General features: G+C 34.9%; 1 protein-coding gene across 2 annotated transcripts in view; it reads left to right on the top strand.

The window, feature by feature from the left end:
- The window catches only part of LOC126888833 (gastrula zinc finger protein xLCGF3.1-like), a 173,905-nt gene that overhangs the window by 143,558 nt on the left and 13,852 nt on the right, over positions 1 to 16,495 (top strand). Inside the window, exon 2 of one of the 2 annotated variants that reach the window (XM_050657258.1) lies at positions 6,768 to 6,949. The gene's annotated coding sequence lies outside the window, so the exon portion shown is untranslated. Of the gene's footprint in view, positions 1 to 6,147; positions 6,950 to 16,495 lie in introns of those variants that run through there. The other variant, XM_050657257.1, reaches the window with a different exon arrangement.

Here is a 16,495-nt window from a genome sequence, read left to right as displayed (position 1 = left end):
TTAACATAAGAAGTAAATAAAAATATTATAAAATAGAAATTTCATTTAAATTCGCATTTAAATCTATATTGTGAGATTTTTTCTCTACGCGCGACTATTTACGTTACAGAAGTGAGCGTTAAATTAGCGAGGGTTAAATTAGACAGGCGGCAAGAAAACAGTATCACAATCTTGTTTATTTTACTAGAAATCATTTATTTCCTCTCATAACTGCTGATTGAAGAAAATAAACAAAGCATTCTCATTAAGAGCAAAGTTGTTTGGTTGAAATATGATATCTTTGACCAATAAATTATATTACTACATGGTAAGACTTCTATGCGGCATTGCATATTTTTGTATATTTTACATGTGTGGTATGCATAACTAACAAACACAGATGAGGGTATTATGACGAATTTAAACCATATTTAAAAAATGAATTTTTCTATTTTAGTATTTTGCATAACACCAGCAAAAATAGCTCATTCTGGCGCCCCCCAAACGGGGCCGCCCGCCTGCAGTGCACCCCTTGCAGGCCCGGTATCGCCGGCCCTGTTGTGCCTATTTGAAGTGTTATGTTTATATGGGATTAGCAACACAGCTATAATGACAATTACATATTATTTTACCTAAAAATACTTACCGTTTTCTACCGTGGTCTGTGATACAGACATGAAAAAGAGAAAGGTAAAAGAAGCAGCTCTCATTCTACTAATTGAACAAAAATGTGTAGCGAATCCATCAGCAGAATGCAGACGACTTGGGTTGCCAATACTTAAAGAAGAAGTGAACAACAAAAACATACCAATAATAGAGGATAGAGAAACGTGAAGCACATATCTCCAAAATACTACACATATCCAATATACAATAGATAAAATTTAACTATAACTTTTTTACCCCAAAAACTCATTATTACCAACATTCCCATACAGAAACACATAACTTCTTCTTCTTTTGCCCTTTAATTCGTCCAATTCTGAACATAGGCTTCCCCCAGCTTCCTCCATTCGCTTCTGTTTAGTGCTTTCTGTTTCCAGTGCGTTCCTCCTATCTTTTTAATGTCGTCTCCCCATCTCATCTGGGGTCGTCCTCTTGCTCTCTTTCCTGTCCATGGTCTCCATTGTTGTATCGTGCTATTCCACCTATTGTCCGTTTGTCTAGCGTTATGACCTGCGAAGCTCCATTTTAGCCTGGTTATATGTTGGCCTGCGTCTTTGACTTTTGTTCTATTTCTGACCCAGTTGTTTTGCTTTTTGTCTGTCAATTTTACTCCTAACATTGCTCTCTCCATGGCTCTTTGTGTCTTTATTATTTTATCCATGTTTGCCTTGGTCAAGGTCCATGTTTGGCATGCGTATGTGAGAATTGGGAGTATGCACTGGTCAAACACTCTTGTTTTTAAGTATTTTTGTATATTTAAGTATTTTATTCTTTAGGACCCATTTTAATTTTCCAAATCCTGCCCAGGCCAATCTGACACTTCTTTTTACCTCCGCTGTTTGGTTTTCCTTATTTATTTTTATAATCTGTCCCAAATATATATAATCATTAACCGCTTCTATTGTGGTGTCGTTTAGTATTACGTCTCTATTGTCTTGTGTGTTTGTCATTGTTTTTGTTTTGGCAAAATTCATTTTTAGACCTATTTGTTCGGATTCATTTGCTAGTTCGGTTAGCATGGTTTGTAGTTCTTCAAAACTTGATGCTATGACTACTACATCGTCTGCATATCTTAGGTGGTTTAGTTTCTTTCCATTTATGTTTATTCCCATGTTTGTCCATTCCATTGTTTTGAAAACATCTTCCAGTGCTAATGTAAATAGTTTAGGAGAAATAACATCTCCCTGTCGCACTCCTCTGTTAATTGGTATGGGTTTTGTGGTTTCTTCCAATTGTACTGTCATTGTTGCTTTCTTATATATATTATGTATTAGCATTCTGTATCTGGAATCTATTCGACAGTTGTTTATAGCTTTTTCTGTTGCCCACATTTCCACGCTGTCAAATGCTTTTTCGTAGTCAACGAACGCTAAGTGCAGATCTATATGGTATTCGTTAGCTTTTTCTATTAGTGTCCTAATTGTTAGAAGATGGTCAGTGGTGCTATATCCCTTTCGAAATCCTGCCTGCTCTACTGGTTGATACGAGTCCAATTTGTGTGTTAGTCTGTTGTTGATAATTATCATGAATAGTTTATACGTTTGCGACAGCAGTGAGATGGGTCTGTAATTTTTATGTCCTTTCTGTCGCCTTTCTTAAATAGCAGGATTGTAAGACTTTCGTTCCATTCGTCGGGTATTTCTCCTTTATGTAGACACTGATTAAACAGATTTCTTAATGTTTGTAAGATTTCTTCTTTCCCTTCTTTCAACATTTCAGCAAGGATTCCATCTGGTCCTGGTGCTTTGTTGTTCTTTAATTGTGATAGTGCTGCTTCTATTTCATAATTTTCTATTTTTGGTAGTGTTTCTGAGTTTACATTCGTGATTGTTTTCTTGATATATTCCTGAGTGTTGAAGTTTGCGTCTTTCTTTGAGGTGTATAGTTCTTTATAAAACCTTTCTACTTCTTCTGATATCTTATCTTTTCTCCTCTCTTCCCGTCCTGTTTCATCCTTTATTGAAATGAGTAGTGGTTTCCCTAAATTTGGTCGTAAGCATTTTAGGCCCTTATTTCTCTCAATTACTTTCTCGATTTCATTTTCAGTGTGTTTTCTTAGATCCTCTCTGGTTTTTCTTCTAATAAGTTTGTTTAGTTCTACTTATTCTACTGTGTTTCTTTTGTTTTCGCTTATTAGTTTTCGTCTACTTTCCATTAATTTAACTGTTCCGCTACTTAGTACTTAATCTATTTTCTTTTGTTGTTAGTTTTTTGGCAGTTTTCATTCCCGCTTCCAAGAGTTTTTCTTTCATTTCTTCATTGATCTTATTAATTTCTGACTCTTCCTTTGCTACTTGTTGATTATAGTTTTCCCTTAAAGTCTGTCTATATTCTTCTGCGTTTTGTCTTATTCTGCTATGGTCAATAGCCGTTGGTTTTCTTCTAGATTTCTGCGTCGCTGGTTTGCTTATTTCTATTTTGGCTCGTAGTATGCGGTGGTCGCTGCCAGTTGAGAATTTATTAAGTGAAACACATAACACACAGAATAATTACACAAACACACAGAATAATCAGAATTTAATGTATCACAAAGCATAAAAACATCCACCGTCAAATCTTTCCAGCCACAGCTGGCTGTTGCCTACAACCATCATAGGTACAATTCGTTGTTGACAGAGATGTAACATAGCCTCAATAATAACAACAATTTGGCGGTTGTACACACCTTGTCAACAAATTATTGTTCTTAATTTATTTCTTTTGATAAGGAAGTTTAAAGTAACGTTTCTTGATCCTACATAATTTTTTAATGCAGCACAAACCAATTCGATTGGATTAAGATCAGGATGATAAGGTGTAAATCTTAACGAATACCTAATGTTTTATTATTACAATTTGTACGACATACACAAACACATTGCTTAACGACGTTCTACACCTTCGGCAAAGAATTAAGGATTTGCATGAAATTTTAGTATGTACGATTTTTTAAAAATTGTTTTACCGTGCCGTTTAATTACTATTAAGGGTCAAAGTTAAGTTTTAACATGGGCTCTTATGGGAATTCTTAAAAAGTTAATAACTTTTGACCCAAATTTACGATTTTTAATTATTTGTGCTTAAATTAAAGGTTTTTTTGTAAGGAATAACATATTAAAAAAATGAGGATTGTTTACCGTACCATTTATTTTTAATTTATTTATTATAATTAATTCCGTAATTTATTCCGTAATTTCCGTAATTTATTATAATTTATTTTTATAAAGTATTCAATACTGAAACATATGATTTGAGTATTCTGCTATAAATGCATTGTTACCAACTTTCGCGTGCATATAAGTTTCCCCCCTTTCATCTGAGAGGCATACCCCGCAACGAAGGTGTAGAACGTCGTTAAACCCAGCCTAATAGATATAATACAGGGTGAGTGGGGAGGAACGCGCCAAAGTTTAAGACTGTATAATATACGTAAAAATAATCACAAATAACTCATATATTGTTATTCGATTTTCATTTGTTTCGGAGATACGGAGTGTTAATTTTTCTTACAATCTGACGATTTATTTATTGCTCTAAAACCACTTAAAATGTGCAAATTAAATTTGGTGGGTTTTAAGACATAGTTATTGCGCATGTTTTGACACACAATTAAGAATTTTATATTCACCATTGGCGCGCCTACGGGTAATGGTCTGAAATTTTTTAAAGATAAAAATGGTAGGCCACTGAAATATTTCAAATTAAAAATATTTCTTGCATTTCTCGTTCAATTTGTGACAAAAAATCTGTCTTCCCTTTTTTTCATGCGACGCTTCGTTTTCATGCAAGAAATACAATATCTTAACGCTTACAAATTTTTCGACGAAGTTTCTATATAATATGACTGTGTAGAATATTTCGAATACTTTGTAAGCGTTAAGATATTCTATTTTTTGCATGAAAACGAAGCGTTGTATGAACAAACGGGAAGATAGAGTGTTTGTCAGAAATTGAACAGGGAATTCAAAGATAGTTTTTAATTTGGATTATCTCAGTGGCGTACTATTTTTTTTTTCTTTAAAAAATTTCAGATTTTTACCCGTACGCGCGCCAATGGCGAATATAAAATTCTTAATTGTATGTCAAAACATGCGCAATAACTATGTCTTAAAATCCACCAAATATCATTTGCACATTTCACCCGGTTTTAGGGTAATAAATAAATCGTCAGTTTGTAAGAAAAATTTTAACACCCCGTATCTCGGAAACAAATGAAAATCGAATAACAACATATGAGCTATTTTTGATTATTTTTACGTATATTATACCGTCTTAAAGTTTGGCGCGTTCCTCCCCACTCACCCTGTATATTTTCTGCAATCATACATTATTAATTTTATCATTTAAATACATTATTCTGATTTAACAGGTAATTATAATTTTAGGTGTCACTGGTAGAAATATGAAAACTGATGCCAGTAGCCTATTAACAAATCATGATAGAAGTGACATTAATTTGAACCAATATAATACAACTTCAACCACCAATGTGATCACTGAAGGACAACGTTTTATATGCATCATTTGCAAGAAATCATTATCAAGCAAATATAGTTTGGAACTACATATGAGGATACATACTGGGAAAAAACCTTTTGCATGTGAAATTTGCACCAAACCGTTTTCAACGAAATTTCTTTTAAAAAGACATATGAGTGGGCATAGTGGTGAAAAACCATTTAAATGTGAAATTTGCACCAAACAATTTTCAATGAAACAAACTTTAACAAGGCATACGATAGTGCATACTGGTGAAAAACCGTTTGAATGTGAAATTTGCGCGAAACACTTTTCAATCAAAACATATTTAGAAGAGCATATGAGAGTTCATACTGGTGAAAAACCATTTGAATGTGAAGTTTGCACTAAACAGTTTTCAAGAAAAACACATTTAGTAAGGCATACGAGAGTTCATACTGGTGAAAAACCATTTGAATGTGGAATTTGCACCAAAAAATTTGCCGCAAAGGATAAGCTAAAAGTACATATGACAGTACATATGACACATACTGTTGAAAAACCATTTGAATGTGAAATTTGTACCAAACAGTTGTCAACAAAGCATAGTTTGGAATCTCATATGACATTGCATACTGGTGAAAAACGATTCGAATGTGAAATTTGCACCAAACATTATTCAAAGAAAAGAGATTTAAAATTGCATATGAGAGTACATACTGGTGAAACACCATTTAAATGTGGAATTTGCACCAAACGATTTTTAACGAAATACAGTTTGACATCGCATATGAGTGTGCATAGTGGTGAAAAACCATTTAAATGTTACAATTGCACCAAACAGTTTTCAGCAAAGCAAACTTTAAAATCACATATGACAGTACATACTGGTGAAAAACCATTTAAATGTGGAATTTGCACCAAACAATTTTCAACGAAACAAATTTTAAAGTCGCACATGCGTGTGCATAGTGGTCAAAAACCATCTAAATGTGACATTTGCACCAAACCGTATTCTATGAATCGATATTTAAAAAGGCATATCGACTGTATACATGCATAATGCCCTATCTAAGATTTTTCTCAATTTTCGTTTTTCGGGGCATTGGAACCTAACCACTAAAATACATTATAGCAACAAACATTCAATCATTTGTTAATCATTCTTTCATTCGGTCCTAACTGCCGAGCAACAAGCATTCGGTCCTAACTTTCATAAAGAAGAGTCTATGTCAGGCAGAAAATTGCAAAGCCAGACCGCAAAATAAAACAGTTTTTAATCTCTCCTGAAAAGTTGTCCAAAATCATATGACATTATGCAGGTACAGTCGATATGAGAGGGCATACTCGTGAAAAACCATTTAAATGTGAAATTTGTAGCAAAGAGTTTTCAGCAAAGCAGAATTTACAAACACATGTCAGTGCATACTGGTGAAAAACCATTTGAATGTGAAATTCGCACCAAACAATTTTCAATGAAAGGAATTTTAAAATCGCGTATGAGAAAAAATCAAAATCGATTAACACTAACAGCCATTTAAATTTTAAAGTTGCACCAAACAATTTTTAACAAAACTTAATCTAAATTCACCTAAATCAGTGCATAACGATAAAATAAAAAATAGTTTGAATATGAAATTTCCACTAAACAATTTTCAACAAAAAGCAAATTAAATATATTACAGGGCATGCTGGTGAAAAACCATTTGGATGTGAAGATTGTACCAAACAGTTTTAAATCAAACCACTTTTAAAATCGCATATGAGAGTTCATACTGGTGAAAAACCGTTCACATACAAAATAAGCTCCAGAGAATTTTCCACAAATTCTGGTTTAAAAGCACAAATCACATAAGGATACTGACTGGTGAGTAGCTATGAAAACTCACATTTAAAGTTTGTAGTGTAAGACTAACCATCCGCCGGATTAAGTGCAGTGCCGAACAGATAGACATCTAGTATCAGCTTTGAAGAGTGAATAGATACATCTGCAGCGTCACCGCCAAAAAATTTTTAGATATATTTGAAACCTCTCGAATATGTTTCATGGACCCCTCTAATTTAGTTAATTTCTATTTGCCGACGACTTTATAATAAAAGTTTAACTTTAATTGATTGTAAATACTTTTACCATTAAAAAATGAATAACCATTTTCAATTTCGTTGCAAAACGAAAATACAGCCGAACAATATTCCAGTCCAATCAGAGAGTGCTGCAAGCACCTCTACCGGTTTCGAAACTTATTAGTCTCTCATCAGGAGGCACATATGCTGCTCTCCCTGATCCAACCAAAACAAACCCCAGCGTGCAGTCCCGAATTGCAACGAACGAAATGGCATAGATGCCCTAGCAGCAACTGCTAGCAAAAGACTAAGTTTTCACTCTAATGGAATATAACATATCCCACCAGAATGAAAACAATGGGAACCTTCTCTGGTAACACCTCCGAGGCTTCTACAATTTGCAAGCCATACGGATGCTGAGACTAAGGAAGATGAGGGAATTCTACAATTTACAATTCACGTCCCATCTGCTCAGCGCGGTAAAGTTCCAACGAGACTGGTTCCCTTCATACTCCACACAGAGTAAATGTAAATAAAAAATGAATAACCATTTTCAATTTCGTTGCAAAACGAAAATACAGCCGAACAATATTCCAGTCCAATCAGAGAGTGCTGCAAGCACCTCTACCGGTTTCGAAACTTATTAGTCTCTCATCAGGAGGCACATATGCTGCTCTCCCTGATCCAACCAAAACAAACCCCAGCGTGCAGTCCCGAATTGCAACGAACGAAATGGCATAGATGCCCTAGCGGCAACTGCTAGCAAAAGACTAAGTTTTCACTCTAATGGAATATAACATATCCCACCAGAATGAAAACAATGGGAACCTTCGCTGGTAACACCTCCGAGGCTTCTACAATTTGCAAGCCATACGGATGCTGAGACTAAGGAAGATGAGGGAATTCTACAATTTACAATTCACGTCCCATCTGCTCAGCGCGGTAAAGTTCCAACGAGACTGGTTCCCTTCATACTCCACACAGAGTAAATGTAAATAAAAAATAAATAACCATTTTCAATTTCGTTGCAAAACGAAAATACAGCCGAACAATATTCCAGTCCAATCAGAGAGTGCTGCAAGCACCTCTACCGGTTTCGAAACTTATTAGTCTCTCATCAGGAGGCACATATGCTGCTCTCCCTGATCCAACCAAAACAAACCCCAGCGTGCAGTCCCGAATTGCAACGAACGAAATGGCATAGATGCCCTAGCGGCAACTGCTAGCAAAAGACTAAGTTTTCACTCTAATGGAATATAACATATCCCACCAGAATGAAAACAATGGGAACCTTCTCTGGTAACACCTCCGAGGCTTCTACAATTTGCAAGCCATACGGATGCTGAGACTAAGGAAGATGAGGGAATTCTACAATTTACAATTCACGTCCCATCTGCTCAGCGCGGTAAAGTTCCAACGAGACTGGTTCCCTTCATACTCCACACAGAGTAAATGTAAATAAAAAATGAATAACCATTTTCAATTTCGTTTCAAAACGAAAATACAGCCGAACAATATTCCAGTCCAATCAGAGAGTGCTGCAAGCACCTCTACCGGTTTCGAAACTTATTAGTCTCTCATCAGGAGGCACATATGCTGCTCTCCCTGATCCAACCAAAACAAACCCCAGCGTGCAGTCCCGAATTGCAACTTTGAACTTTACCGCGCTGAGCAGATGGGACGTGAATTGTAAATTGTAGAATTCCCTCATCTTCCTTAGTCTCAGCATCCGTATGGCTTGCAAATTGTAGAAGCCTCGGAGGTGTTACCAGAGAAGGTTCCCATTGTTTTCATTCTGGTGGGATATGTTATATTCCATTAGAGTGAAAACTTAGTCTTTTGCTAGCAGTTGCCGCTAGGGCATCTATGCCATTTCGTTCGTTGCAATTCGGGACTGCACGCTGGGGTTTGTTTTGGTTGGATCAGGGAGAGCAGCATATGTGCCTCCTGATGAGAGACTAATAAGTTTCGAAACCGGTAGAGGTGCTTGCAGCACTCTCTGATTGGACTGGAATATTGTTCGGCTGTATTTTCGTTTTGCAACGCAATTGAAAATGGTTATTCATTTTTCATTTACATTTACTCTGTGTGGAGCATGAAGGGAACCAGTCTCGTTGGAACTTTACCGCGCTGAGCAGATGGGACGTGAATTGTAAATTGTAGAATTCCCTCATCTTCCTTAGTCTCAGCATCCGTATGGCTTGCAAATTGTAGAAGCCTCGGAGGTGTTACCAGAGAAGGTTCCCATTGTTTTCATTCTGGTGGGATATGTTATATTCCATTAGAGTGAAAACTTAGTCTTTTGCTAGCAGTTGCCGCTAGGGCATCTATGCCATTTCGTTCGTTGCAATTCGGGACTGCACGCTGGGGTTTGTTTTGGTTGGATCAGGGAGAGCAGCATATGTGCCTCCTGATGAGAGACTAATAAGTTTCGAAACCGGTAGAGATGCTTGCAGCACTCTCTGATTGGACTGGAATATTGTTCGGCTGTATTTTCGTTTTGCAACGAAATTGAAAATGGTTATTCATTTTTTATTTACATTTACTCTGTGTGGAGTATGAAGGGAACCAGTCTCGTTGGAACTTTACCGCGCTGAGCAGATGGGACGTGAATTGTAAATTGTAGAATTCCCTCATCTTCCTTAGTCTCAGCATCCGTATGGCTTGCAAATTGTAGAAGCCTCGGAGGTGTTACCAGAGAAGGTTCCCATTGTTTTCATTCTGGTGGGATATGTTATATTCCATTAGAGTGAAAACTTAGACTTTTACCATTCTTTTTCTTATACAAAATATAATATAGCAAATGCGAATAAGTAATTTTTTATTATTGCAATTTCCAAGACCTAAAAGAAACAATAACTTATTTTCTTCACCCATCCTAGCTTTCACTCCTCTTAATGTTGGAACTAGTGTGTGGAGCCATGCGGATGGTTGCGATTAATTCTTCCAAAGACAAATTCAACACATTTTAAAAATATGTTTATTTCTACTATGAATTCATTACTCATTACGAAAAAATAATATAGCAGCAGGGGCGGTTTCTCCATTGGTTCACTTGTGCAGTGAACACCCAATAAAAGTTCATTAAAATACAGTTTTTTTAAATCTCATAAATATTATAATATTATTAAAATATTTTTTTTAATCTCATAAAATCATTAAAATATAACTTTATTATTTATTAATCACATTTACTTGCCCTACGCCGCTGGATACACGTACTATGCTCTGGTGCAGAATTCAAATTGAACCAGCCAGTTCTAACCTACCGCTGTAGATTAGAAAGAGAAATCTTAAAATCGGTGAAAAAGAATTTCGCCTATCTAAAACAGTGAGGATTTGTGCAGTGCACACAGAGACCAGTGCAGCGTTTCGGTTCACAGTTTGGAATTTTCTGTTGAGGGATTTAGTTAAATACGGTTAAATCTTAAATACAATATTAATAGTTTTATGATGGAGTCTTATTCAGTGGAATTTATAAAAGAAAATACAAATATTGTTGAAAACCGACTTCTTATAAAAAATAATGGTCCACTTCGGCCGGAGATACAAGAATGTGCTATAAAAAACAAAAAGTTTAAATTTTGCTTTAAATTTGAACAATATAAAACAACTTTGTGGTTGTGCGGATGTGACAAACTACATTCTTTGTTTTGTTTTCCATCATTTAGTATTTTCAAAGAATGAAACTATTTCTTCAGAGTGGACAAAAACGGGCGTTCGGGATTTATCTCATTTATTAACAAAAATAAAAAACACGGATCTTCCCAAATTCATTTAAAAAATGAATTGCAACTCTCAGATATTGGCAATATTGATGTTCGCCAAGTATTAGATTCTGGGTATAGGAAAAAAATGCGCTTTGTATTTTACCTCAATGGTGGTGTGGAATTGAATGCTTTATTCTTTATTTAATCGAAATTAGTTACAGATTTTATGTATACCTACCATACATAAATAATAATAATTACACTTTTATAAAAAATAACTTTTTTATAATAAAACGTTTTTATTATTTATAGGAGAGAATATAAAATAATTTGACGAGATAAAATGCTTAAAATTCCAAAAATTACACTATAATAAAAAAGTACTTTTTATAATAACACGGTTTTGTTATATAGGGTGTCCCAAAAGTAGTGGAACGGTCGAATATTTCGCGAACTAAACATCGGATCGAAAAACTGAAAAATACGTTTTCAATCATTTTCAAAAATCTATTCAATGACACCAAACACCAACCCCCACTACACCCCCTGGAGGTGGGGTGGGGGGTAACTTTAAAATCTCAAATGGAAACCCCTAAATTTTCTTGCAGATTTGGATTCGTTACGTAAAAGTAAGCAACTTTTATTCAAGACATTTTTTCGAACTGTGGATAGATGGCGCTATAATTGGGAAAAACCATTTATCCTGATACCATAGGTAAATTATAGAAACGGTCTAATATCTCGAGAAATACACTTCCAAATGAGAAACCAAAAAAACAGGTTTCTAATATTTTTCGAAAACCTATCGATAAACACCAAAAATGACCCTCCAACCCACCCCCTGGAGAAGGGGTGGGGGTAAATTTAAAATCTTAAATAGCAACCCCCACTTTTTATTGCAGATTCGAATTTGTAATGAAAAATTAAGCTACATTTATTCGAAACATTTTTTAAAATTGCTGATAGATGGCGCTAATAAATCGTATTTTCCAATTAAAGCGCCATCTGTCAAGAATTCTAAAAAATGTTTCGAATAAATGTTGCTTAGTTTTTCATGACAAATCCGAATCTGTAATAAAAAGTGGGGGTTGCTATTTAAGATTTTAAAGTTACCCCCTACCCCACCTCCAGGGGGTGGGTGGGAGGGTCATGTTTAGCGTTATTCGATAGGTTTTCGAAAAGTAATAAAAACCTTTTTTTTTGGTTTCTCATTTGGAAGTGTATTTCTCGAGATATTAGACCGTTTCTATAATTTACCTATGGTATCAGGATAAATCGTTTTTCTCAATTATAGCGCCATCTATCCACAGTTCGAAAAAATGTCTTGAATAAAAGTTGCTTACTTTTACGTAACGAATCCAAATCTTCAAGAAAACCTAGGGGTTTCCGTATGAGATTTTAAAGTTACCCTCCACCCCACCTCCAGGGGGTGTAGTGGGGGTTGGTGTTTGGTGTCATTGGATAGATTTTTGAAAATTATTGAACACGTATTTTTCAGTTTTTTGATCCGATGTTTAGTTCGCGAGATATTCGACCGTTCCACTACTTTTGGGACACTCTGTATATATAGGACACAACATGTTTGGAAAGAATAAAATATGAATTTTTAGTAGGTGTATTAACTGTTAAAATTATAATTCCGAAAATTACACTAGTATAAAAAAGTACTTTTTATAATACCACGCTTGTTTAAAATGGTATCTATAATACATATTTATATATAATAATTAACTTATAAAATACGAATTTTAAGTATATCAACTTTTATATTTATTAAAAAAAATAAAGAAAGATACGCAACAGCCGTGTTCGAACTAAGGAACTCTCGGTCTGCAGTCTAATGTCACTGACCCACCATCAATTTGTAGATATTGATTTATTAACGTACTTTAAAATGTCATTGCATTAGCCACATTTTTAAAATATGTAGTTTGAAATAAAAAATATCGATTTATCCATTCAGGGTGATTGATTATTGGGGAAAAGCTTCGTAGATCCGTTATAGTAATAAATAGCAATAAAAGTTAATAACAAAAATTGTAGCCAACTTTGATTACAGATTGATAATCAGTAATTATGAATTGTCACTTTTAGACAAGTCATGGCTTACCTGAGATTTGGATAGATTTAGACCCATAATTAATAATTTGCTCTGAAAAATGAAAATATCTCAAAATCTAATAAATTTAGACATAGGGAATGTTATATATAAATTAAAGAACGGTAATAGTACTTTTCGATAGTGATATAAAATACAGGGTGTTTCATTTAAAATTACTGAGAAAATAATGTACTTGCCTTTTGACTCACCCTGTAATCAATATAAAGAAAATCAGGAAAATCATTTATGAAAATTTTGACAATAAGTAAAAAAATATGGCATCAATAAACCATTACCGTTGTGCTTATTTTTATTTATACAGGGAGTTGAACTTGTTACGATTTTCATATAAAAGTAATAACTTTGTAAATGCCCTGTATATCATACCAAACCTTTATATTTTTGTAATGGAGAAGTTAAGAAGATTTCGAATACAAAATAAAATATAGGGTGTTCCATTTAAAAAAACATAAGTTTAATCTGCCACTATGTTATCGAACACCCTGTAAAATTCTAACTAATTTTGTAATGTGAAGCTCAAAGTTGGCTACAATTTTTGTTATTAACTTTTATCGCTATCCATTACTATAACGGATCTACGGAGCTTTACCCCACTAATCAATTACCCTGTATAATAGCAGTTAAATATTGCATTGTTAGCTAGTTCAAAACTATTCTGAAAATTTCAGGTACCTACATAGCCTAGAACTATTTTTAAAATGGATTACAAAATTTACGGAGTCCGTGACGCCAACCAAGCCAAGTATATAAAAACGTTTTAAAAAATGAGTAAAAATAAATTTCGACCACGAGTCATTATTCTGTTAACCGAGATACGATAGTACCAAGCGGCGCCGCTAGGAGAAACACTCCAACAATGCGTCTCAGATTACTTTAACGAAACGTGGTCATTTTGTACTCTAAACCGAGTAAGGTATGAAAAAGAAAAGAAAATAATCGTTTTCATTTTGATTCAATTCGAGTCTCTTGCCATCCTCTGACACCGTGTTTCGGGGTCTCTACCCCTTATCAAAGAGGCTATGCAAGTAGACTGAATTGAATCATGACGAAACGAAGAAGAACTGCATATATTAAAATATTTGCAGCAGAGTGTGGTTAGACTGTCCTCTAACGGGGAATGACGAAATGAGCAAAAATAAATTTCGACCACGAGTCAGTATTCTGTTAACCGAGATACGATAGTACCAAGCGGCGCCGCTAGGAGAAACACTCCAACAATGCGTCTCAGATTACTTTAACGAAACGTGGTCATTTTGTACTCTAAACCAAGTAAGGTATGAAAAATAAAAGAAAATAATCGTTTTCGTTTTGATTCAATTCGAGTCTCTTGCCATCCTCTGACACCGTGTTTCGGGGTCTCTACCCCTAATATATGCAGTTCTTCTTCGTTTCGTCCTGATTCAATTCAGTCTACTTGCATAGTCTCTTTGATAAGGGGTAGAGACCCCGAAACACGGTATCAGAGGATGACAAGAGACTCGAATTGCATCAAAACGAAAACGATTTTCTTTTCGTTTTAAAAAATGGTTAATATTCCACAACATTTAAACAGGCAAAGCACTCACCATTGATAATTTTTTAATGAACGCCTATGCAATAAGTAAATATATAATTTGGTGAGAAGCAGGAAAGTATAATAGTTTCACTAATCCGCTTAGGTCCTGCTGGGTTTTTTCCCCAAAAATTTTTCGCCTGTGCCGCAATTGCCAGCGGCTTTTATTCACCGTTTCTATAATTACATTCCTTAATTGAACACCCTTTTTAAATTACCATGAGCCGCCACTGTATAGCAGTGATTCCTTTTAAGCCCAAATGTTCAAGTTGTAGCTATCTACCAAACTGGGTCAGGGATTTAGACATAATTTATAGCTATCTACCAAACTGGGTCAGGGATTTAGACTGCGAAATATAATGATCATTTATATTTCGTTACATTATAATGTACACTAGCCCAATACGAAAACACGAGACGGAGGTCTTTTGTTTCTCGTTTATTTTGTGACTACATATTCTAAATGTTATTTTTATATGGGATTAATTAACCACAACCAGGCTCGCCGAGAGGGCGGTACAGCCGGTACATTTTACCGGGGCCAGGCGTCGACCAAACTAAAGACGTATTTTTTCCCGTTTTTGTGCTCTTCACTTTATGTGCATAATGCGTTTAATTAATACTCTGCTGTATTTAATATGACCGTTACCTCTATTTTGAATATCTTGAATTGTACGAACATCTTATCGGCAACTATTTCAAGAATGCATAAGCACAATCGAAATCCCTATGGAATGGAAAATATCATATCTCAGTACTATACATAAAGAGGTGGTAAAAGCAATTGTAAAAATTACCAAGGAAGAGCTGTAACAGATAATAGAGAAAAAATGGCACGGAATCAAGAAATTCGTATGTTGTTTATCGAACTACGGAAAGATATGACAGCGTTCCACTGAAGAAGCTGCAACAATCAATGGAAAGCACGAATGTTAATATAGAATAAATAATAAAGGCCGTCAAAGTATTATACAATCATCCCATAACCAAATTAAAAGCAGCGACACGAATAACCACAGGGTGTGTAACATCAAAAGGATTAAATGTTGCCTGTCCCCCACTTTATTTAAAATAGACCTCGAAAGTGCTTTAAAAAGATTGGAACAAAAATGTAGAACAATGGGGATATATCACTCACCAATCCTATGGTATATATGCTCAACTTTGAAGAACATAGTGTTGGTGAATGGCCATCAACTACATGCCCGAAAATTAATTGAAGAGGATAGTATATAGGGTTTAGAAGTGAATAAAAAGAAAATAAAACCGAATACTTGTACATTGGAAAAGCACAAAAATATATTATATTAGATGACCTGGCCACGATAGAACACTGCTACGACTACAAATATGTAGGATCAATATTTCGCTCGATGGAACATTCGACAAAGCCGTAAGAGAAAGAAACACGTCAGGTAGAAAAGCCATCACAATATTAAACAGCATTATATGGGACTAATCCATCAGCAAAGAAAACAAAAAAAGGGTATTATATGAGACTGTAGTAAAAAATGTCACTTTATACAACTGTGAGGTATGGCTACTGAAAGAAAGAACACTGGCAACGCTGAGTAGTCCATTGAAATGTTACATTTTTTAGGCCGTACCTTGCATTTGTTAGAGGAGTCAATTTTATTTTTTTATTGTGTAGAGGAGATCAGTAGGAGCTTAAGTTCAAGTTTTTGGGTCGCCACACCCTTGTCCCCCGGCCGCCATCTTGGAAAAGGGGTGCAAAGGGGTTTCGCGCTATATTTCGTAAACTACCAACCCTACGGAAAATCTAATAAAACATAAAATGTATCATATTAAATTTTCTACAATTTTGTTTCTGTTACTTTTTATCGTCAAGTGACCAATAAAAAAGATATAAACAAAAATAAGTAAAAAATTAACAAGTTTCCTTTTGCAGGTTATAACTTTTTTTCAGTTCATTTTACAATAAAATATCATTATAATAATTTTGTA

The sequence above is a fragment of the Diabrotica virgifera genome, chromosome 7 (assembly GCF_917563875.1).
Source record: "Diabrotica virgifera virgifera chromosome 7, PGI_DIABVI_V3a".
Classification (NCBI taxonomy): domain Eukaryota; kingdom Metazoa; phylum Arthropoda; class Insecta; order Coleoptera; family Chrysomelidae; genus Diabrotica; species Diabrotica virgifera.
Note: the sequence above shows the minus strand (reverse complement) of the source record. Positions and strands in the feature narration are given on the sequence as shown.